This window comes from Schistocerca cancellata, chromosome 5 (genome assembly GCF_023864275.1).
Source record: "Schistocerca cancellata isolate TAMUIC-IGC-003103 chromosome 5, iqSchCanc2.1, whole genome shotgun sequence".
Lineage (NCBI taxonomy): Eukaryota > Metazoa > Arthropoda > Insecta > Orthoptera > Acrididae > Schistocerca > Schistocerca cancellata.
In genome coordinates, this window is record NC_064630.1 from 431,069,298 (window position 1) to 431,092,729 (window position 23,432).

Consider the following 23,432-nt stretch of genomic DNA (forward strand, 5'->3'; position numbering starts at 1 on the left):
CCTCCGACTATTATTAAAAAAATAGGATTAAAACTGGACACAAAGAAACACTGGTAGGCAAACTAAACAGAAAAATAAAGAGAAAAATAATGAAAGAAATAACCAAACCACAACTCATATATCACTCACAACCACAAAATAATGGCATACAACGACCTACCGTAACAAATTTACACATAAAACAGGTAACATATTTAAAAAAACAAGGCATAAACGTCTCTCACAAAGTAAACAACACAATGAAAAAGCACATCGAAAGTCCGAAACAGAAACCACCAACCTTGTATCGATCAGCTCAGTATCAGAGACTGTGAAAAAATATGCAACGGTATGACTGGCAGGACATTTGACACAAGACATCAAGAACATGCCAGAGTATGGTAATTCTGTACAAACTATTCAACATTTGCAGGCCCTATTAAATAGAAACACCGCAAATCAAGCACTATTGTGAAAGACGCTAACATGGAAAAACTCAGTAAAGACAGACATCCCCTCCCTTTCCAGGGAAACTTCCATATACAAAAATCGTTAACACAAACATTTGTTCTGTGACCAAATACATATTGGATATCAGATCTACATGTAATAATTGAAGGCGTCATATAAAAAGGGCCTTTTCCATCCTTCTCCCTCTCACATAACCCTCCACCCCCCTCTGTTTCATTTCACTTCTTGCCCCTGACCTTTTCCTCCAAATCACCAAATCACTACTAGACATTTACTGACCACTCATCGTAGCTCCCCCCACCACCTCATCACACCAAATTTAAACTCTTACTTTTTTCTTCCACAGTAGATAAATACACAGTAATCCAATAAAGTAGAATAACACACATACAATGAACTACACACAAAGAAAAAACTAAAGATCAAAGAAAAATTAATGACAATGTCGGCAACACTACAAAACACGATACAGACAGGAGCATACAAACAGTGAACATTCAGGAACGAAATTGCAGCATTCTAAACGACAAAAATGCACAGCTCTGCAAAGCAGTGTAAAATTAGACCACAATTATCAATGCGTAACGAAGAAAGGAACCAAAAAGGTGCTAGCCGACGGCTTTTCCTGATCTAGGCACAAAACCATCCAGAAATTACCGTGTGTAAAAATCTACATTATGTTAACGAACTGCTTTCCGATCTAGAAAGCAAATTAGATTGTAAATATCTTTAATTACAGATCATTAATGATGTTTTACTTCAGTAAAGGAAAACACCTTTGGTGAGAAAAACACGCATTTTCTTCTAGTAGTAACGACGGAACAAAACTATTCTCAGAAATCTTAAAATTTTGTTTCGAATGCGACATAATTAAGCATTGCAAGATAGAGACAGAATCTGGAGAAATCTGTCTTAAAATGTGGTATCTTGGTATCTTGGGCTTTGCTTATAATGCACCTAACAATCTGTTCAGTCATACTGATACATACACGAACTGCTGTATTTACTTCTGAATTTATTATTTTCTATATTTTTCACTCTGCAGTAGTGTGTGTAGGTACTAAACTTCCGGGCATATGACAAGTGTGTGCCGTATCAGGACTCGAACGTGGACCTTTTGCCTCTGGAAGGTTGGAGATATACTGACGAGAGTGAATAGTGAGGACTGATTGTGAGTCGTGCTTGGCTAGATCAGTCGGTGGAACACTTGCTCGCGAAAGGCGAAAGTTGCAGCTTCAAGTTCCAGTCCAGCAGGCAGTTTAATCTGCCAAGACGTTTCAGCTATTTTAAGCCTGCGTGAAAAATTTGGCAACAAATATATGTAACTTCATTTCCACGCACCCTCAGATGATACTGTAAACATTTTAAATTCTTAACCAATTTCGATACTTTGATTACTATAGAGCTAAATTCAATTTTGACATCTACGTAGATGTTTTCTATGTTTTATTTACAGAGCGTACTGTATCTTTTCACGTATTATGGCAAACGGTTTTGTATGAGCGAAACTGTGAAAACACGTGTCATTCTGAAAGAAAGAACGTAATTATATTATGTAGGAATCTAAATATACAAACGAATTAAAGATCCAAACGTTTGCAGTACCACCACACAATAAAGAGAAGTGTGTCTCGTGAAACCTTTCTCACTATGCAGCACAACTGAAATAACAGCAGCTATTAGAGATGGAAACCCTTTTTTTGGCCATCAGTCTACTGACTGGTTTGATGCGGCCTGCCACGAATTCCTTTCCTGTGCTGACCTCTTCATCTCAGAGTAGCACTTGCAATCTACGTCCTCAATTATTTGCTTGACGTATTCCAATCTCTGTCTTCCTCTACAGTTTTTTCCCTCTACAGCTCCCTCTAGTACCATCGAAGTCATTCCCTCATATCTTAGCAGATGTCCTATCATCCAGTCCCTTCTCCTTATCAGTGTTTTCCACATGTTCCTTTCCTCTCCGATTCTGCGTAGAACCTCCTCATTCCTTACCTTATCAGTCCACCTAATTTTCAACATTCGTCTATAGCACCACATCTCAAATGCTTCGATTCTCTTCTGTTCCGGTTTTCCCACAGTCTATGTTTCACTACCATACAATGCTGTACTCCAAACGTACATCCTCAGAAATTTCTTCCTCAAATTAAGGCCGGTATTTGATATTAGTAGACTTCTCTTGGCCAGAAATGCCTTTTTTGCCATAGCGAGTCTGCTTTTGATGTCCTTGCTCCGTCCGTCATTGGTTATTTTACTGCCTAGGTAGCAGAATTCCTTAACTTCATTGACTTCGTGACCATCAATCCTGATGTTAAGTTTCTCGCTGTTCTCATTTCTACTACTTCTCATTACCTTCGTCTTTCTCCGATTTACTCTCAAACCATACTGTGTACTCATTAGACTGTTCATTCCGTTCAGCAGATCATTTAATTCTTCTTCACTTTCACTCAGGATAGCAATGTCATCAGCGAATCGTATCCTTTCACCTTGTATTTTAATTCCACTCCTGAACCTTTCTTTTATTTCCATCATTGCTTCCTCGATGTACAGATTGAAGAGTAGGGGCGAAAGGCTACAGTCTTGTCTTGCACCCTTCTTAATACGAGCACTTCGTTCTTGATCGTCCACTCTTATTATTCCCTCTTGGTTGTTGTACATATTGTATATGACCCGTCTCTCCCTATAGCTTACCCCTACTTTTTTCAGAATCTCGAACAGCTTGCACCATTTTATATTGTCGAACGCTTTTTGCAGGTCGACAAAGCCTATGAAAGTGTCTTGATTTTTCTTTAGCCTTGCTTCCATTATTCGCCGTAACGTCAGAATTGCCTCTCTCGTCCCTTTACTTTTCCTAAAGCCAAACTGATCGTCACCTAGCGCATTCTCAATTTTCTTTTCCATTCTTCTGTATATTATTCTTGTGAGCAGCTTCGATGCATGAGCTGTTAAGCTGATTGTGCGATAATTCTCGCAATTGTCTGCTCTTGCCGTCTTCAGAATTGTGTGGATGATGCTTTTCCGAAAGTCAGATGGTATATCGCCAGACTCATATATTCTACACACCAACGTGAATGGTCGTTTTGTTGCCACTTCCCCCAATGATTTTAGAAATTCTGATGGAATGTTATCTATCCCTTCTGCCTTATTTGACCGTAAGTCCTCCAAAGCTCTTTTAAATTCCGATACTGGATCCACTATCTCTTCTAAATCGACTCCTGTTTCTTCTTCTATCACATCAGACGAATCTTCACCCTCATAAAGGCTTTCAATGTATTCTTTCCACCTATCTGCTCTCTCCTCTGCATTTAACAGTGGAATTCCCGTTGCACTCTTAATGTTAGCACCGTTGCTTTTAATGTCACCAAAGGTTGTTCTGACTTTCCTGTATGCTGAGTCTGTCCTTCCGACAATCATATCTTTTTCGATGTCTTCACATTTTTCCTGCAGCCATTTCGTCTTAGCTTCCCTGCACTTCCTATTTATTTCATTCCTCAGCGACTTGTATTTCTGTATTCCTGATTTTCCCGGAACATGTTTGTACTTCCTCCTTTCATCAATCAACTGAAGTATTTCTTCTGTTACGCATGGTTTCTTCGCAGCTACCTTCTTTGTACCTATGTTTTCCTTCCCAACTTCTATGATGGCCCTTTTTAGAGATGTCCATTCCTCTTCAACTGTACTGCCTACTGCGATATTCCTTATTGCTGTATCTGTAGCGTTAGAGAACTTCAAACTTGCCTCGTCATTCCTTAGTACTTCCGTATCCCACTTCTTTGCGTATTGATTCTTCCTGACTAATGTCTTGAACTTCAGCCTACTCTTCATCACTACTATATTGCGATCTGAGTCTGTATCTGCTCCTGGGTACGCCTTACAATCCAGTATCTGATTTCGGAATCTCTGTCTGACCATGATGTAATCTAATTGAAATCTTCCCGTATCTCCCGGCCTTTTCCAAGTATACCTCCTCCTCTTGTGATTCTTGAACAGGGTATTCGCTATTACTAGCTGAAACTTGTTACAGAACTCAATTAGTCTTTCTCTTCTTTCATTCCTTGTCCCAAGCCCATATTCTCCTGTAACCTTTTCTTCTACTCCTTCCCCTACAACTGCATTCCAGTCGCCCATGACTATTAGATTTTCGTCCCCCTTTACATACTGCATTAGTCTTTCAATATCCTCATACACTTTCTCTATCTGTTCATCTTCAGCTTGCGACGTCGGCATGTATACCTGAACTATCGTTGTCGGTATTGATCTGCTGTCGATTCTGATTAGAACAAACCGGTCACTGAACTATTCACAGTAACACACCCTCTGCCCTACCTTCCTATTCATAACGAATCCTACACCTGTTATACCATTTTCTGCTGCTGTTGATATTACCCGATACTCATCTGACCAGAAATCCTTGTCTTCCTTCCACTTCACTTCGCTGACCCCTACTATATCTAGATTGAGCCATTGCATTTCCCTTTTCAGATTTTCTAGTTTCCCTACCACGTTCAAGCTTCTGACATTCCACGCCCTGACTCGTAGAACGTTATCCTTTCGCTGATTATTCAATCTTTTTCTCATGGTAACCTCCCCCTTGGTAGTCCCCTCCCGGAGATCCGAATGGGGGACTATTCTGGAATCCTTTGCCAATGGAGAGATCATCATGACACTTCTTCAAATACAGGCCACATGTCCTGTCTATACACGTTGCGTGTCTTTAATGCAGTGGTTTCCATTGCCTTCTGCATCCTCATGTCGTTGATCATTGCTGATTCTTCCGCCTTTAGGGGCAATTTCCCACCCCTAGGACAAGAGAGTGCCCTGAACCTCTATCCGCTCCTCCGCCCTCTTTGACAAGGCCGTTGGCAGAATGAGGCTGACTTCATATGCCGGAAGTCTTCGGCCGCCAATGCTGATTATTTATCAAAATTTAGGCAGTGGCGGGGATCGAGCCCGGGACCGAAGACGTTTTGGTTATAAATCAAAGACGTTACCGCTAGACCACGGGTACCTCCTCATGGAAACACTACCGTTGCTGATACTGTGTACTCTTTCGTCTACTGATACAGGAATAATGTTGTTATGATCAAGAGTATACAGTTCAGTTTTTTTATTCGAACTGTTTGTCATACCTGCCATGCTGTGACACATCAATTACAAATCGTTGAGGTATCTTCCATACAAAAAAATATATTAATATATTCTGTTCTTTTACAACGCACATTTAAGTTCAAACTGTTCGGATAATTAATTTGAAAGGGTGTTAGTTTTTGCTTAATACGTTCAATTAATCCACAAAAAATGGTTCAAATGGCTGTGAGCACTATGGCGCTTAACATCTGTGGTCCGCAGCACGTGGTCGTGCGGTAGCGTTCTCGCTTCCCGCGCACGGGTTCTCGGTTTCGATTCCCTGCGGGGTCATGGATTTTCTCTGCCTCGTGATGACTGGGTGTTGTGTGATGTCCTTAGGTTAGTTAGGTTTAAGAAGTTCTAAGTTCTAGGGGACTGATGACCGTAGATGTTAAGTCCCATAGTGCTCAGAGCCATTTGAACCATTTTGAACTTAACATCTGTGGTCATCAGTCCCCCAGAACTTAGAACTACTTATACCTAACTAACGTAAGGACATCACACACATCCATGCTCGAGGCAGGATTCGAACCTGCGACCGTAGCGGTCGCGCGGTTCCGGACTGAGCGCCTAGAACCGATAGACCACCGCGGCCGGCAATTAATCCACTGATATGAACATTAACACGTTACTACAAAACAAATTAAAACATGATACAGTGGCATACAATCCTGGAAGAGAGATAATAGGTTTGTGACACAGTGACATAGGTTTATCAGGCAATGAACATTAACGTTGGAGAGTGTGTGTACTGAACCGTTACAAACAATCACAAACAACATAACAAAACTTTCACATTTAGAGGAGCATGACGGAGAAAAACAAATAGCGCCATCGCAGCTTCCAGGAAGTGGAGGATGACGCCGGCAGACGCACGTGTCAGTGAGTTCTCGGCTGGCCGGCGGAACTCAGCAGTGGGTGCAGAGCGCCTAGCCTCACAATCAGGTGCGGTGAATCTCAGACCATCATGATGGGAGGCCCTGATGCTGTCAGCATTCAACAGTGACAGACATCAGCAAGGATACCATCCTAAAGTAGCAGCAGCGGATGGTGAACTATATCGAGTATACAGACTCCTATTGAACGGAACTGTGTGTGCCAAGTGCACTTCCCTATGGCTCTCTCAGTCTTTTACTGCCCTTACTCTTCTTCACCGCAGCTTACTCCTATTAGATCGTACCTTGTACATTCTCCTGTCGCTATGATGTGGCTATATAAACTCTTGACATGGACCATCTCAGCGTCACTTCATTCATTCGCCAAGAAAATTTCCCCAGGAACATGCTGCTTATGGAATCTGAGTGTCTAGTAGCCGTGTGATCCTAGCCATAGGGAAGTACCTTCAAAGCAGGCATTTTGACTATTTTCTGTCAGCATTTTTGGTGCATTTGTTCTTATTAGAGATGACAGTGATTCACCGTAGGATGCACGTCTAATGGTTCTGAGCACTATGCGACATAACTTCTGAGGTCATCAGTCGCCTAGAACTTAGAACTAATTAAACCTAACTAACCTAAGGACATCACACACATCCATGCCCGAGGCAGGATTCGAACCTGCGACCGTAGCGGTCACGCGGTTCCAGACTGAAGCGCCTTTAACCGCACGGCCACACCGGCCGGCAGGATGCACGTCTGCCGTCTGCTTACCGTGGCCGCTGCCTCTATGACATAGTGACTGGATGGGCGCGTATAAATAGGGCATTGGTGATAGTTTAGCTGCTCCAGTCGGTACCTTCACATAGCGACGCTGGAACTATGATAGCCCCCCCCCCCCCCCAGATGTGTTCAGTCGTGTTCAGATCAGGTGAATTTGGTGCCAAAACGTCAAAGTGAGTTCATAATCGTATTTCCTGAACCACTGTAGCACAATTCTAACCACGGAAGCACGATTTTGGCATTGTGACACAGAAGCCGTCAGGAACGAGTAATTGCCTCCGGGGGAAGACATCAAGCCTAATGGTTGCAGGTGATTCGCATTACAGTCACGCAGTCCACAGTTACGAGGACATTCTCCACAGAACTGGAGAAGGAATGTTTTGAAAACACTGACAAACACGGGAATGTAATACAGGGAACTGTACAGGGAAAAAACTGTAGTCGAAGACCGATAAAAAAATGGTTCAGATGGCTCTGAGCACTATGGGACTTAACTTCTGAGGTCATCAGTCCCCTAGAACTTAGAACTACTTAAACCTAACTAACCTAAGGACATCACCCACATCCATGCCCGAGGCAGGATTCGAACCTGCGACCGTAGCGGTCGCGCGGTTCCAGACTGTAGCGCCCAGAACCGCTCGGCCATCCTGGCCGGCTGAAGACCGATATCGGAATACATCCGAGGTGGTGGTGGTATGTTCCTACGGGACCAAACTGCTGAGGTCATCGATCCCTAAACTTACACACTACATAATCTAACTTAAACTAACCTACGCTGACGACAACAGATACACCTATCCCCGAGGGAGGACTCGAACCTCCGACGGCGGGAGCCGCGAGAACCATGCAAGGATCCCCAGACCGCGCGGCTACCCCGCTCGGCGGAACTCATCAGACAAATAATTGAGGACGGAGGGTGCAGCTGCTGCTCTGAAATGAAGGAGTCGACACAAAAGAGGGACTCGTGGTGGTCCCTATCAAACCAATCAGAACACTGACAACTCAAAATCAACTCAAAATAGTCCACCGCTATCATGACGCTTTTGTTTACTTCCAAAGGTCCGATAGAGGCCCGGAGGAATGTCTCCAATAGCATAACGCTGTCCCTACTGGCGTGAATCTGTTTCGAATAGGCATTAGTCTGAATGATTGAGTAGCTGGGCATGACCATAGGCGTGGTCTAACAAGAACGGATTCATTCAACTTGGTGACATTTTTCAATTGGGCCGGGCTCAATCTGGATGATTTTGTGTCAGCTGGATAGTAAATGACTATGTCGTGAGTCACTACACACACACCAAGAAAAGTGTCGCATCACCCTGGTTCCCGGAACTGCTGAACGTAGATGTTGGCTGTGGATATTGTATCACAGACACGGTCCCTTTGACTGTTCAGACATGTCACTAACCCCCCCCCACCAAAGATGTAAACAATCACGCATGAGCAGCGCCTGTTAGATGGAGGGGGTCCGACAGCCGATCAGTTTCAATCATTCCCCACCACTAAGGAGGTACACGGCTCTTGTTGTCTGTAGTTCAACCATGCCTAGACGGTCAATACCGCAGTTCGATCGCGTGCGCATTCTTACTTTGTTCCAGTAAGGACTCCCAACAAGGGAAGTGTCCAGACATCAAAGCGATGTTGTTCGGACATGCAGGAGATACAGAGAGACAGGAGCTGTCGATGACATGCCTCACTCAGGCAGCCCAGTGGATGACCACTACCTGCGGATTATGCGTCGGAGGAAGCCTGACAGCAACGCCACCATGTTGAAAAATGCTTTCGTGCAGCCACAGGACGTCGTGTTAAGACTCAAACTGTGCGCAATGGGCTGCATGATGCGCAACTTCACTCCCGATGTGCTTGGCGATGTCCGTCACGACACGATGCAGTGCGGCACAGATGGATCCAACAACAAGCCGAACGGACAGCTCAGGACTGGCATCACGTTCTCTTCACCGATGAGAGTCGCATATGCCTTCAACCACACAATCGTCGGAGACGTGTTTGGAGGTAACCCAGTCAGGCTGAACGCCTTAGGCACACTGTCCAGCGAGTGTAGCAAGATGGAGGTTCCCTACTGTTTTGGGGTGGCATTATGTGGGGTCGACGTACCGGTAGGTCGCTGTTGGCCACGGAAGGCGACGTAACGGCTGTACGGTACGTGAATGCCATACTCCGACATTCCAAAAATATCGGCAGCATATTGGCGAGGCATTAGACTTCATGGACGACAATTCGCGCCCACATCGTGCACATCTTGTGCAGGTCGCAGGCCGCAGTTCGTAGTAATAGACGGCAAATCATCGAGTAAAACTGAAGTGATATCAGGTGTTCCCCAGGGAAGCATCCTGGGAGCTCTGCTGTTTCTGATCTATATAAATGACCTGGGTGACAATCTGAGCAGTTCTCTTAGGTTGTTCGCAGATGATGCTGTAATTTACCGTCTAGTAAGGTCATCCGAAGACCAGTATCAGTTGCAAAGCGATTTAGAGAAGATTGGTGTATGATGTGGCAGGTGGCAGTTGACGCTAAATAACGAAAAGTGTGAGGTGATCCACATGCGTTCCAAAAGAAATCCGTTGGAATTCGATTACTCTATAAATAGTACAATTCTCAAGGCTGTCAATTCAACTAAATACCTGGGTGTTAAAATTACGAACAACTTCAGTTGGAAAGACCACATAGATAATATTGTGGGGAAGGCGAGCCAAAGGTTGCGATTGATTGGAAGGACACTTAGAAGATGCAACAAGTCCACTAAAGAGACAGCTTACACTACACTCGTTCGTCCTCTGTTAGAATATTGCTGCGCGGTGTGGGATCCTTACCAGGTGGGATTGACGGAGGACATCGAAAGGGTGCAAAAAAAGGCAGCCCGTTTTGTATTATCACGTAATAGGGGAGAAAGTGTGGCAGATATGATAGGCGAGTTGGGATGGAAGTCATTAAAGCAAAGACGTTTTTCGTCGTGGCGAGATTTATTTACTTAATTTCAGTCACCAATTTTCTCTTCCGAATGCGAAAATATTTTGTTGAGCCCAACCTGCATAGGTAGGAATGATCATCAAAATAAAATAAGAGAAATCAGAGCTGGATCAGAAAGGTTTAGGTGTTCGTTTTTCCCGCGCGCTGTTCGGGAGTGAAATGGTAGGGAGATAGTATGATTGTGGTTCGTTGAACCCTCTGCCAAGCTCTAAAATGTGAATTGCAGGGTAATCATGTAGATGTAGATGTAGATGTAGATGATTTCCTTCAGGATAACGACATCGCTCGTCTAGAGGCCCGCATGTTCTCCTGACACGAACCCTGTCGAACATGCCTGGGACAGATTGAAAAGGGCTGTTTATGGACGACGTGACTCAACAACAACTCGGAGGGATCTGCACCAAACCGTCGTTGGGGAGTGGGACAATCTGGACCAACAGTGCCTTGATGAACTTGTGGCTAGTATGCCACGAACAATGCAGACATGCGTGAGTGAGAGAGGACGTGCTACTGGGTATAGTGGTACCGGTGAGTACAGCAATCTGGACCACCACCTCTGAACGACACGCTGTATGGTGGTACTACATGCAATGTTTGGTTTCCATGAGCAACAGAAAGGGCGGATAAGATGTTTATGTTGATTTCTATTCCAATTTTCTGCACAGGTTTCGGAACTCTCGGAACCGAAGTGCTGCAAAACTTTTTTTTGATATGTGTGGAAACACATAGGCGTCGTCTGCTGTGGAGCCCCTGGCTCAACAGTGTGCGTTGAAGGTGTATACCGAAAGACTTATGCCTGCACTAGAGTTGCACTTGTCTTCAACTCGGCCGCCTAGCCCGCTTTCCAGGCGGGCGGGCCCCGACATGCACAGATGTGGTGAGGCGCGGATGACCAGCAGCCTGCTGTCTACTCGTGGTTTCAGCATTCTTCAACCGCTCTCCGTAGATGCTCACGACAGTAGCTCGCGAGTAGCCAACCAGCCTCGCTATTTCCGAGTTGCTCGTCTTCAGGCGTAAGTCATTCGTCAAATCATTTGTGCCAGTGGATTTCCCGATTATCGACCCGTTTCGTCGCTAGAATAATACCTCATTTGTCTATGCTGCGTTTATATAATTCTATTACTTTATCACGTTCCTACAACGCCACCAGACGACTTCAATTTTGCGGTGGACCGTGATCATAATGTTTTGTCACATCCCTATAACTCTGTCCAGGAAACGGGCGAGAATAGAGGATTTGCCTCGTATCATATTATTCCTTCGTAATAGTAAGTACACTCAGTTCCTAACTTATAAATTGGTGGAGTCCTTGTAAGGAGATCAAGCCACGAGTAGTGTATCTTATCTTAGTCAGTAGCTCTTCATTCACCTTTGAAGTCTCGAAAGTAATTAACGTAGGTGCTAGAGGGAATACACGAGAGGTTACACTGCCAAAATGTGATGTACATCTACATTCCCCATTGCCACGATATTTCACGAATGTGAAACTGGCTACAGCGTCGGCAGCATACTGTAATCAGGAGCGGCCAAACAGATATGAAGGTGCGTTAATGACTTCATCAGCGGCGCGCGCCTGTTCACAGCTCCACCTCTCAAATTTCATCAGAGGCAACCATGCGACAGTGCTCTCCGTAATGTTAGACCTTCAGACAGATGTGCTTACGTCGATGCTTATTTTAAACAGAGGCGAATCTGTGCCAAGTTTCGGTACTGTCTTAATAAAACGGCGGTAAAAAGCAAATTTAATTATACGCACTGCTGTTGGAGTTGTAATTTTCCAAACGTTAGTGAACGTACCACAATAAATCAAGCAGAAAGCAATGACCCTTTCTAGTCAATTGTTAGTACACTGAAAATTCTCTGTTTTTTGTGTTGCTATAATAAATGATGAGAAGTTAGCGAAGTCTGTACTCTCACATAATATCGAATTACTCAGGTTTTTCGGTAGTCGAATAACCCGTGCGAGTACATAGACTTGCTGTATCATATTGAATTATTCATCTTGAAACAACCATTAGTTATCGAATTTGATGATCCAATTTTCAAGAAACGTGTTTAAATGTTGGCTTAAGTGCTGGCAACTCTTTATTCACGGGAAAGCTAAATACAGGCATGACATCATACGGAACGAAGCTTAGTCTTAATTCCTAATGAACTAAATCTAAGACTAGCACTGATAAAAATAAAGTAAGATTGATCCATAGTCAAGAAAGAGCGAACATAACGAGTCATTTGTACTGGAAAACCTGAGATCTATTAAGTAACACTTTTAGCATATGTTGTGCAAGTATTCATAACACTATGCCTGGACTGAGGCGATATATCTTTCATTACGCGACGACATGCGTAAGTAAAATGTGTACGTCTCGGTGTGTAGGGAACAATCATTCCACTGATTCTGAAGTGTAAATAAAAAACTGATACTGATGCCTGAATTTTGAATAGTAAATCATTTAACCCACGTTCTGGCTTCCGAAGTGAAAGCCTACGACTGTGAGAACAGTGAATTTGTTTATAAATAATTCTTTTGCTACCAGTCACGATTTTCTTTTATTTATATTTTACACGACGCGTTTCGGGCAATCATTCCCATTTTCAATCGCGTTCTTCTCTTTTTACTATGTAATTTTTTCGTAACCTTTTTTATGTATGAGGTTCTGCATTATTCTGTTAACTTTACTGCAATATAAAACGTGCAATTTTTAGCTGATAAATAATCAACTAACAACTGTGCATTTTTATATATTGCAGTAAAGTCAACAGAATAATGCAGAACCTCACACATCAAAAACGTTCCAAAAAATGGCATATTACACAGAGGAAAACGTACTTGAAAATGTGAATGATTTCCCGAAACGCGTCGTGTAGAATATAAATAAAAGAAAATTGTAAATGCTAACAGAAAAGTTATTTATAAGGAAAATATATTAATGGTCAATTCATTCATATTTTTCCATGTTTCAGCTTCTACTGAAAAGTAGAGGATGAGTTTCTGAAGTATTTATCTCATTTCCGCCAGATCCCAGCAGGCTAGGAGTGGGCTAAACCGATTCTCATCGATTGGAGGGGTTCCAGAATGGGAGAGTTTCGATGGAATTTCTGGTTCCGAAATTCTTTTGCTAATAAAGTAAACATTCTCTAAATTTTGACCAGAACGATGTGTTACGAACTATCTTGCTGTCAAATGTTGGAAGACCTGATGTCATATCTTAACACGATATCAGACAAACAAACTGTGAATGACCGTTGTTCAGGGTAAAATAAAAATCTGAAAACTATGACTCGTTATGGTGTTTAACGGTTTTCTGGTATTGCCAAGTTTATCCAGAGACACTTGTGAGATATGCATGGGATAGCCATAACTTGGTCATATGATGTCAGCGATGACGTCTTCTCTGAATCTGTTAAGAGTTTGGAGGTCTGCCTGTTGACCGCTGAGGGGGGGGGGGGGGGGAGGAGAGGAGAGGCGCAGGGGAGTTGCTGTCGTCGCCTTTCGATTTCCTGGCGCCACTGGCTCGATCTGTTTTGTGATGTCCCTCTGGTTTGAGGCCACTGAGGTCTTTGCTCTAGGTTGTTGGCGAGGACGGGGGTGTTGTGGCATGGCGAGTTGGGAAGTGGTAACGGAGAGAGGAGGACGGTGAGAGTAAGGCGAGCACTTGTGCAAGCTTCTTGGCCATAGAGTCTGGCAAATGGTAGCTGGGCATATTTGTGGGCCGATTTGAATCCGTGGCTGACTTCGAGTGCTGTCTTCGTGCGTAACCTGGCCAGCCAGCTCTGGAACTTGGCACACTGATGAGAGAGTTAAAGCTAGTTTTTCTGGGCCGTCTTTGGAACCGGCAGGCTTCAGCTTCGCATCGGGAACTTCAGTTAACTTGGGGATTTTGAGGTTTTAACTGTTATTTTCTTATTGATACCGATAGGTCTGTTGCGATCATTGCGATTTCTTAGCTGATCTGTTTCGCCACCAACTGGTTCCTTGAATTGTGGCTGTTGTTTGCTTTGCCTGATTCAATACTGACCTTTTTTTGTTTGTTTACAGTATATTTTAAACTGTGTGAGCCGATGGTGTTTCCTGAGCGGGGGCGATAAAGTGTTTCTTCTACGCTGTGGTCGCATCATACCACCAGATGAGTGCCTTTCTCTTCTAATACACCTGGGTGCCGGTTTCGAGATACCTTCGGGCACTGCAGACGTCATCGCACTGGTAATTATATTGGCTTAGGAGGTGCTTGAGTCTCAAAATTTGGAATATCTGAGGCTATGAAATTGGGTTTGGCACTCTAGTTTTCTTTCGGGTGTTTCACCGTCGTTGAGGAGGCGATATCATGCAGTGACTCTGGTATATCGTTTGGCTGGCTATTGTTTCTTTCATGTAATTAATCTTGCTGTGTTAATATTTCTTTTTATGGTTCAAAATGGTTCAAATGGCTCTGAACACTATGGGACTTAACAGCGGTGGTCATCAGTCCCCTAGAACTTAGAACTACTTAAACCTAACTAAGGACATCACACACATCCATGCCCGAGGCAGGATTCGAACCTGCGAACGTAGCAGTCGCGCGGTTCTGGACTGCGCGCCTAGAACCGAGAGACCACCGCGGCCGGCATTTCTTTTTATGGTCTGTACCAAGCGAAAAGGGCCTTTGAAGGACGGTCCTCTCGTTGTAACCTTTCTTGACCTTTCTGTTTGGTGTAGTCTTCTGCTCCTTGCGTATAAGCCTTCTGGCGAACCCCTTGTGAGGAGGAAATTTAAATTCTTAGTTATTTAACTGAAGCAGTTATTCATGAAGGCCTACCTGTTTTCTATTTGATAGTCTTACTTAGTTCAAGCTGTTATTAAAGAAGGCCTGTTTGTTTTCAGTTTGATAATTTTACTTAAGTGGAGCTGTTATTGAAGATAGCCTGGATGTTTTCTGTTTGATAATTTTACTTAACTGAAGCTGCTATTGTTACGACGTAAAGTCAAGCGCCGGCACGCCAGTCGGGAACGATAGAGATGTTTGTGGGAAGAGGTCAGCCAGTAGCACCCTGACCGATCCCTCTCCAGGGCGGCAACGTGACGGCAACGGCCCCTGGGTGAAGAGGACATACGTGCCGCGCCCGACTGGTCGCGAGCCAGTTCTACAGCAGCTTCGAGACTAGCAACATGGATGGAAGCGTCAACTCTCATCACTTGCTTGAACTATGTAACACGGACTTGCGAATTGTTACAATGATGAGATTTCTTAATTTGTCTGTCACACTTTGTTTGCGACACATCTGCGTAACACAATGTTAAGTACTGCATTTCTCATTCTGTAATAAAACTCATTATTACGATTTGTTTGAATGTTGTCTAGAGAACCGAGAACACAGGTTTCCTAGACACCCTATAATTTGACGACTGGGCTAGATTTAACAGTTATTATTTAATGCCTGCCTGTTTTCTACTTGACACTTCTACGTTACTGAAGATGTTAGTATTGAAAGCCTAACTGTTTTTTATCTGGCGGTGCTACTTAATTGAAGCTGTTATTATTGGCCGGCCGCGGTGGTCTAGCGGTTCTGGCGCTGCAGTCCGGAACCGCGGGACTGCTACGGTCGCAGGTTCGAGTCCTGCCTCGGGCATGGGTGTGTGTGATGTCCTTAGGTTAGTTAGGTTTAAGTAGTTCTAAGTTCTAGGGGACTGATGACCTAAGATGTTGAGTCCCATAGTGCTCAGAGCCATTTTTTTTGTTATTATTGAAGGCCTGACTGTTTTCTATTTGGTAATTTTACTTGACTGAAGCTGTTATTAAAGAGTCCGCAGCTCGTGGTCGTGCGGTAGCGTTGTAGCTTCCCACGCCCGGGTTCCCGGGTTCGATTCCCGGCGGGGTCAGGGATTTTTCTCTGCCTCGTGATGACTGGGTGTTGTGTGATGTCCTTAGGTTAGTTAGGTTTAAGTAGTTCTAAGTTCTAGGGGACTGATGACCATAGATGTTAAGTGCCATAGTGCTCAGAGCCATTTTTGTTATTAAAAAAAGCCTGGCTGTTTTCTGTTTACTTATTTTACTTAACTGAAGCTCTCGTTATTCAAAGTCTGCCTGTCTTCTATTTGGTAATTTTACTTAAGTGAAGCTGTTATTATTGGAGGCCTGCCTATTTCATAATTTGGGTTAGCTAAAACTCTTAAGCCGGCCGCGGTGGTCTAGCGGTTCTGGCGCTGCAGTCCGGAACCGCGGGACTGCTACGGTCGCAGGTTCGAATCCTGCCTCGGGCATGGGTGTGTGTGATGTCCTTAGGTTAGTTAGGTTTAAGTAGTTCTAAGTTCTAGATGACTTATGACCTAAGATGTTGAGTCCCATAGTGCTCAGAGCCATTTGAACCATTTTTGAAAACTCTTATTAATCAAGTCCTACCTGTTTTTATTGGCCTGTCATTGAGATATGATATCTTACTCAAACTGTGTTGTAATTAACTGAAAGGCGTACCTGTTTCAGAGGTACTTATGTCAATAAAGTAGTAACAGGAAATGGCACATGATGGTACATACATGGACCCTGATCTTTCACCTTACATCTCTTTATCTGTAATTGTAGGTTTCGCCTGTAGAAAGTATTATATCTAATCGTATCACACTTCCCTGGGCACTCCTGACGAAACTCTTGTCCCTGATGAACACCCGCCGTCGAGGACAACATACTGAGTTCTGTTACTGAAGAAAGTCTTCGTGCCACTCACATTCTGACACTTCACACCTTTTGTCTTTCGTCAGAAGTCAGTAGAAACACTCTTTGAGTGCGTTAGCGTCTATAGAATAAATGAATGGAGCAAGGAGTGGGCCCGTATTCTATGACAGAGCACAAGAGTGTTTTAGCTGTAGATTGGTTTTAATGCTGAATTTTTATCAAAGAAATACACGAATTTACACAGTATGCGACGTGGCAATGCTAGAACAGCTGTCAAGATAACGCATTTCGTCCTGAGTAAAGGAAATAACTCTAAACACCACGATACCAAACATTAACTAGAAGCTTGTTTACAAATTTTATCTTACTACTACGTCATGAAGTTGGCCAATATCACGACAAATCATCCGATTCTGGTTCTAAGTTCGGTACTATTTAGGATTGCAATCAAGTCTGTGGAGGCTGGTTAGTTTTTGTGACAAGCTGAGCAAAACATTACACAAGGCTGCTCGAGTTCACAGTGGACACAAGCTGGCGAAGCAACAAGTTTACACCTCTGCTCGCAGTATTGACCTTATCTGCGATGAACTGTCATCTGCATGTCTGGTCTCACCCTCTGAAATTCCTATAAAAGCTAATCAAAACCAATGCTGATTTTAACAGCAGAAACTCTCCTCTGTTTCTCGTTAGGCTAGAAAACATGCACTCATCCCTAGTCTTTAAATATGGCGATATGCACGCACGTGGCTGGCTATTTTACGTGAGGCTAATAGTATGCACGTCCATATTCACCCTCGAGATGCGAAAGATTTCCTATTTTAGTTGTAAAGAATCTGGTTCACAATCTGAACACGATTTATCTACATCATTTAGTAGGTTTAGAACAGTTTCAGAGTAATGTGCTGAAATACTCATGTTGTTTTCACTGTCTGAAGTAGATTTCTCGCCGTTGCGATTTTATTCTTGAACATAATTGAAAAATTGCACAAGACCCACAAAAACTGTTACGCTGAAATCAGCATGGAGAAACAGTGTGAAATAATGTGCCACATTTATTGTACGTTAGTACTGCGGGGTTTTTCTGCGGAAAGATTATAAGTCGAAATTTCATAAGTTTATAATTAAGGATTTTAGGTACTATTTTTAATCATAAATGCATAATCGAAATATCATTTCATCGATTGCCAAGAACCCATCTAACGATGCTATTACCATTTTTCCTGTTTAATTTCATCAAACAACTGTTTATGTATTGATAAGAAGCGAGATGGGCCCTTACCACAAGAACTGTTGGAGGAAGAATTCAGAGAGCTTAAGAGAGCACACTGTAGAGAGGAAGTTGCAGTTAGGCTGCGGTGCGAGACAGACATACCGTGGTATGAGCAATGATAAGGCCGCTGATTTTGAACCCAGAATATTCTTCATGTTATAGCTGACTTTGAAGCTATTTTCATAATACAATATTGGACATTTAATTCTATTTTGACTATGGCCAATTCATATGCCTTTCTACGGGAGGTTGGGTGAACAACTATTTAACTGAGACTTTCTCCAGTCATTAAGTACTTTTTGATTCATGCCAATGCGTTTTAAAGCAATTTGGGAACCAATAAATGAGATAAAATTTACGATTTTGACAGTGAAATTATTTACAACATATCATTTTCACCCAGCACTGTTTGGGCGGTCTTCAGATACGTAATCGGCCTGAAGTCTTATTGCCTTGAGTAGGACTGTCTTCAGTGACGAGCCCTACTTCGAATTGAGTCTGATAAACATCTATGACGTGTCTGAAGACACCCCAGGCAGAGGTCCGACAACCAGAAGTGATGGTCAGCGGTGACATTTCTTTTCATAAGAGGACCTCTTTGGCTGTCGTCTGCAGCACCCTTACAGTGCAGCAGTACATCAGTGATATTCTGTGCCTCGTTTTGTTTCCCTTCATGGCCAGGCTCCTTATTTTAGAATTGAATTTGAGCTGAACCGAATTTGAGTTGAATTGAATTTCAATTCTATTGAAATGAATATGAATTGAGCTGAATAAAAATTCAATATATATTTGAATTGAATTTCAGCCTGAACTGAATTTTAATCTGAATTTGAATCTGAATGTTAATTTAAGTCTGAATTGGTTCTGAATATGAATTTGTAATAACATGATGTTGTTTGACATGTGTGGACTATTGGTCATTTTTTAATTTCAGCCCATTTTAAACTTATAACACAATTGACTTGACATGCAGGCATTGCCAGCATCGACAAGGTCCACCATCTTGCATTGTCAAATCACAGAACTAAGGGGGAAAAACCTTTCACCATCTTAAAAATATTGGAAATTTGTGGTAAGGACTATGGGACCAAACTGCTGAGGTCATCAGTCCCTAGCCTTACGCACTATTTAATTACCTTAAACTAACTTACGCTAAGGACAGCACACTCACCCATGCCCGAAAGACGACTCGAACCTCCGACGGGGGCAGCCGCACGGACCCTGACCAGACGCCTCAGACCGCACGGCTACCCCGCGCAGCTGTCACCATCTTAGATTCTGACACAATTGTGGTTGTGTTTATATTCCAAAGTCCGCCATGCAGGGTCGCCCTCTTGCGTTCTGATATCATGAAGGCTACGCCATTATCTCCAGTTGGTCATCTCAGATTCTATACTGAGAACAAGCGACCTATTTCCACCAACAGGACAATGCATCAGTTAAAACATCGGACAACAGCCCTCCTTCCACAGTGACACCATAGGGAGTGGGGAGAAAAGCCATGAAGCACAATTATTGAGCTGTTTTGAATTTCACATCATTTTTTTTTGTTTTGCATTTCCCACCAATATTGTGAATTTTCCTTTATTTGATTCATTGAGGAATTGGCGTATGTTTGAGAGGAGGATGGGAATCTTGCAACAGTTCATGACATAATCATGAAATCAGGAATTTGGCAACAATGCAGTGTGTGCTAGAAACCACACAGTCTACCGAGCTGGGCCAAAACGTTGTCCCGATTCCCACTCCACAAAAGAATGTTAATAAGAGGCAGTAACAATGTAAATTTAATTACTTAGTTGCTTAGAAATATATCCTTTGCACATAGTCTCTGAGCTATGTAGCACCTGTCATGTAATCGTTGAATCAGAAGAAAAACCTCAACCAAAACTTGTAGTTGCAGCTTTCTTTTCTTTCTCTATGTCTCTCTTCCATTTGTTAGAAAATCAGCCTCATATTCGGGAGATACCAAGTACAGCTTCCACCAACAGTACTGCTTTCGGATTTCGCTGGCTCTCGAAAACTCACTCAAAGAGAGTGCTCGGATGAGTTTAACTTCTTTCCCAACACAGGAAGAGAGATTAAGAGTTGATAGTATTGAGTACTGCACGTCTTTCACTTCACAGTCTCCTTTTTGGTTGTTATACTGCAAATTCAAAACAAGTACCGTAAAATTACAAGTAATTTCACTCGTGACTGTTGGAAAAACCAACGGATAGCAGATGTGATCTACATCTCCTCGAATAAAATCTATTTCTCTAGAAGCGAAAATCGTTTGTGAAAATGCACACCTGACACAAAAGTAAGGCATATGCCGAATCTCTAGAAGTAATTGAGGTTTTCAGAAGTTGAGTCACTGTATGTGGTACGTAACACCGAAAAAAGTGTTGTTCCAAGCTTTCACCGGCGTAATTAGCAGCATTGTTATGAAGCATTGCCTCTCTGCTACAGGATAGGGCATTATCGAAATAGAAAGTAATTTGCCTGTAGAAGAGGTTAATGTTACGTAGTAGTAAAAACGAATCACCAATCCGTGTTCGTAGAAACTTCAGCTGAGGAAACAATGAAGTTAGATGCTGTGCTGGCGGGACGCAGCGAGTGATGTAACCTAATCTTCATTACAAGTTCGGCCATAAATCCGTGTTAGCGCGGACACGACGTGGTAAGCCGAACGGCTGCTCGCCGTGGTGGTCCGCAGGGTTTTCGACCGCCCCGCTTGTTGTCACGAAGCAGGATGCGGTAAAAGACAGAGTAGACGTTCCGTGCTAGACGTCATCTACATGAAAAGGACCAAGGTTAGAAAGATAGGAAAGCTTAAAAGTGTTAAGCCATTTGGTAAGTCTCTTTCAATAGTTATTATTAAACATGCAGAAAACAGTATGAAAATGACTGACGATTAGCATAAACAACAACTATGTGGGCACAATTCGAAAAAAAGTATAAAATGTAAAGTAAGATTGGGTAAAATGAGAGATGTGTAAAGACTAGGGCAGTGGCAGTATATAAAGACTTACTCCTGAAATCAAATCTATTGACAAACAAGATTGTGATAGTGAGGAAGACTTTTCTGAAAGTGCAGTTTTGATGCATATCACGAAGTTGAACGAAAAATAGACATATCGGAGCATTAATGTCTGTTTGAGTGGTAAGAAGAGTTCTAGGAGTAGGAGTCAATATATCCGAAGTACCAGTTTATAACAGCGAAGAGTGGTAATGAATGGGATAAGTACAAAGAACAAAATTTCTGAACGCGCTCACTAGTTGTGGGTTGTGGAAGCTTCATGTAGTAAGCAAAAAGTTATTGCTGAACTTTCCATCCATAAAATATGTCATTCACTGTTCGATTCGCCGTATTTTATACGATGTGGTGTTTTCAACATGAAGGAGCAAACTTCTTAAATTATTATTGATGATTGATCGTGAATGATTTAACCACACAATTAATGGTCTTACTTCCTAATAATATGCAATTTGCGATATTTTATCAAGAATCAACTGCCAAGCCTTGTACCAAGCATCAGTTTTCTGCAGATCTTCCCAAATTTCGAACAGTTTCGGGAACGGTCCTTGCCTTTTGGTGCGACTGAAGACGTTATGTTTAATGAAAATATGGTGCATGAATTTCAATTACTCTCCTGTTCTCTACTTTGTTAGGCAAATTTCAGCGTCTTACTGTATGTTATGGAACATGGATTTTATTTGTTAAAATTGGCCCGACTTAATCTATGTGTTTAATGAATAATTCTACATTGATCATGAAACTTCAGTTAATTAAGGATGCAAAGCTTAACACTTGCTTTACTTAGTACCAAAACATGCAGTAGATCATTGATTTCGTTCTATTAAAGCTTTAATTACTCCTTCATTATCTCTTAGTTTCTCTTTCAGACCATTCTTTAGAGTGAAGTTGCAAAACAATGGAATGGGGCAGGGAAGTGGTAATTTTGTAATATCGACAGGAAATAGTGATTCTTTATATGTATCTACTTTAATTATTCTCGAAAAAATTTCAAAATGGGGTTTTACAATATAGATCGTTTGTATGGCAAACACATGTAGCGTTATAGCTCCAAATAATAAAAACAATTAAAATTTCCTTTTGGTGGCCTACGTACAAAAGAATTTCGGTCACACAATAGGCACGGATTACTTCCAGTATCGTTCACTATATCAGCATGAAACACCACATTCACTCATAGGCACACACTACAAGGGGTGGAGGACGTTGTTGATTTTGTGGCTAATAGTGACAGCTTATACTGTCAAAACGAAGAAAAACGGAGATTCCTAAGAGGACTTCCGTAACTGCACATTGACTGATAATAAAATTATAGTTTTCATTACTGTGATGGGACACCGTGTTTGATATTTTTCCTTTAAGAAAAGACGGGTTGCTTGCCTAAACCAATAAACTCTTACGTGAAGTTTGAAATCTAGAACATGTCAATGAATTTGGTTTTGATTGGTTATTGTTTCATGCCAGGGGATTGAAACGAACTTTTTGAACAAGCATGGGGAGGTAAGACACGTAGCGGGAACGTGTAGAGTTCGTTGTTGCTCCCAAAGACAAATCATCGAAAAATACCAAATTATTACATAAAATGTGGCTGAGGGCAATCTAAATCATTGTATGGGACTGTAACATTTGAATTACTCTGAGAAAGGCAGGTAACAAGAGGAACAGTAATATCTACCTGTAATCAGTTTTGTCTTGATAATTGTATATGAAAAGCACAAAATTGTTAATGTCCATCAGTATTCGTTTGCTTAGTTAACTCTTATAAACTTAAAACACCATCTTCAGACAGTGCCAGACCATGAAAAATGTGAGAGCTGACGTCATTTCCACTAGAAATCAGACACAAGTCCTACCGCTGACGATGTTTTAAGCGATTAAAATGAATCGCGTGTCGTGAAATAAAACGCATCTTTGTTAGTAGCAAAGATGGAATTCGAATATCTTTTTAATAACTATGAAGGAGCTACGGACAAAATGGCCACACAGGTGAAGAATTTATACCGTATAAAATCAACAAGTTTTGTTTTTCATGAATAATAAAAGAAGGCACTATACCCAACAACGATCAAGATGCCTTTCGAGACATGAATCGTGACAATTCAAGTCCCACACACTGCAATACGTGAGTTGAAACACGCCACAGCGTCTGCTTCTCAGATTTACGCAGTGTAACGGATCGGTGGTCATCTCTCTCCTCTATGCCGAGTCCATCAGGATTGGTTTTACATTGTTTCTCTGAAACACTTTAGGCGAACACCAAGATGGTTAATTTACCA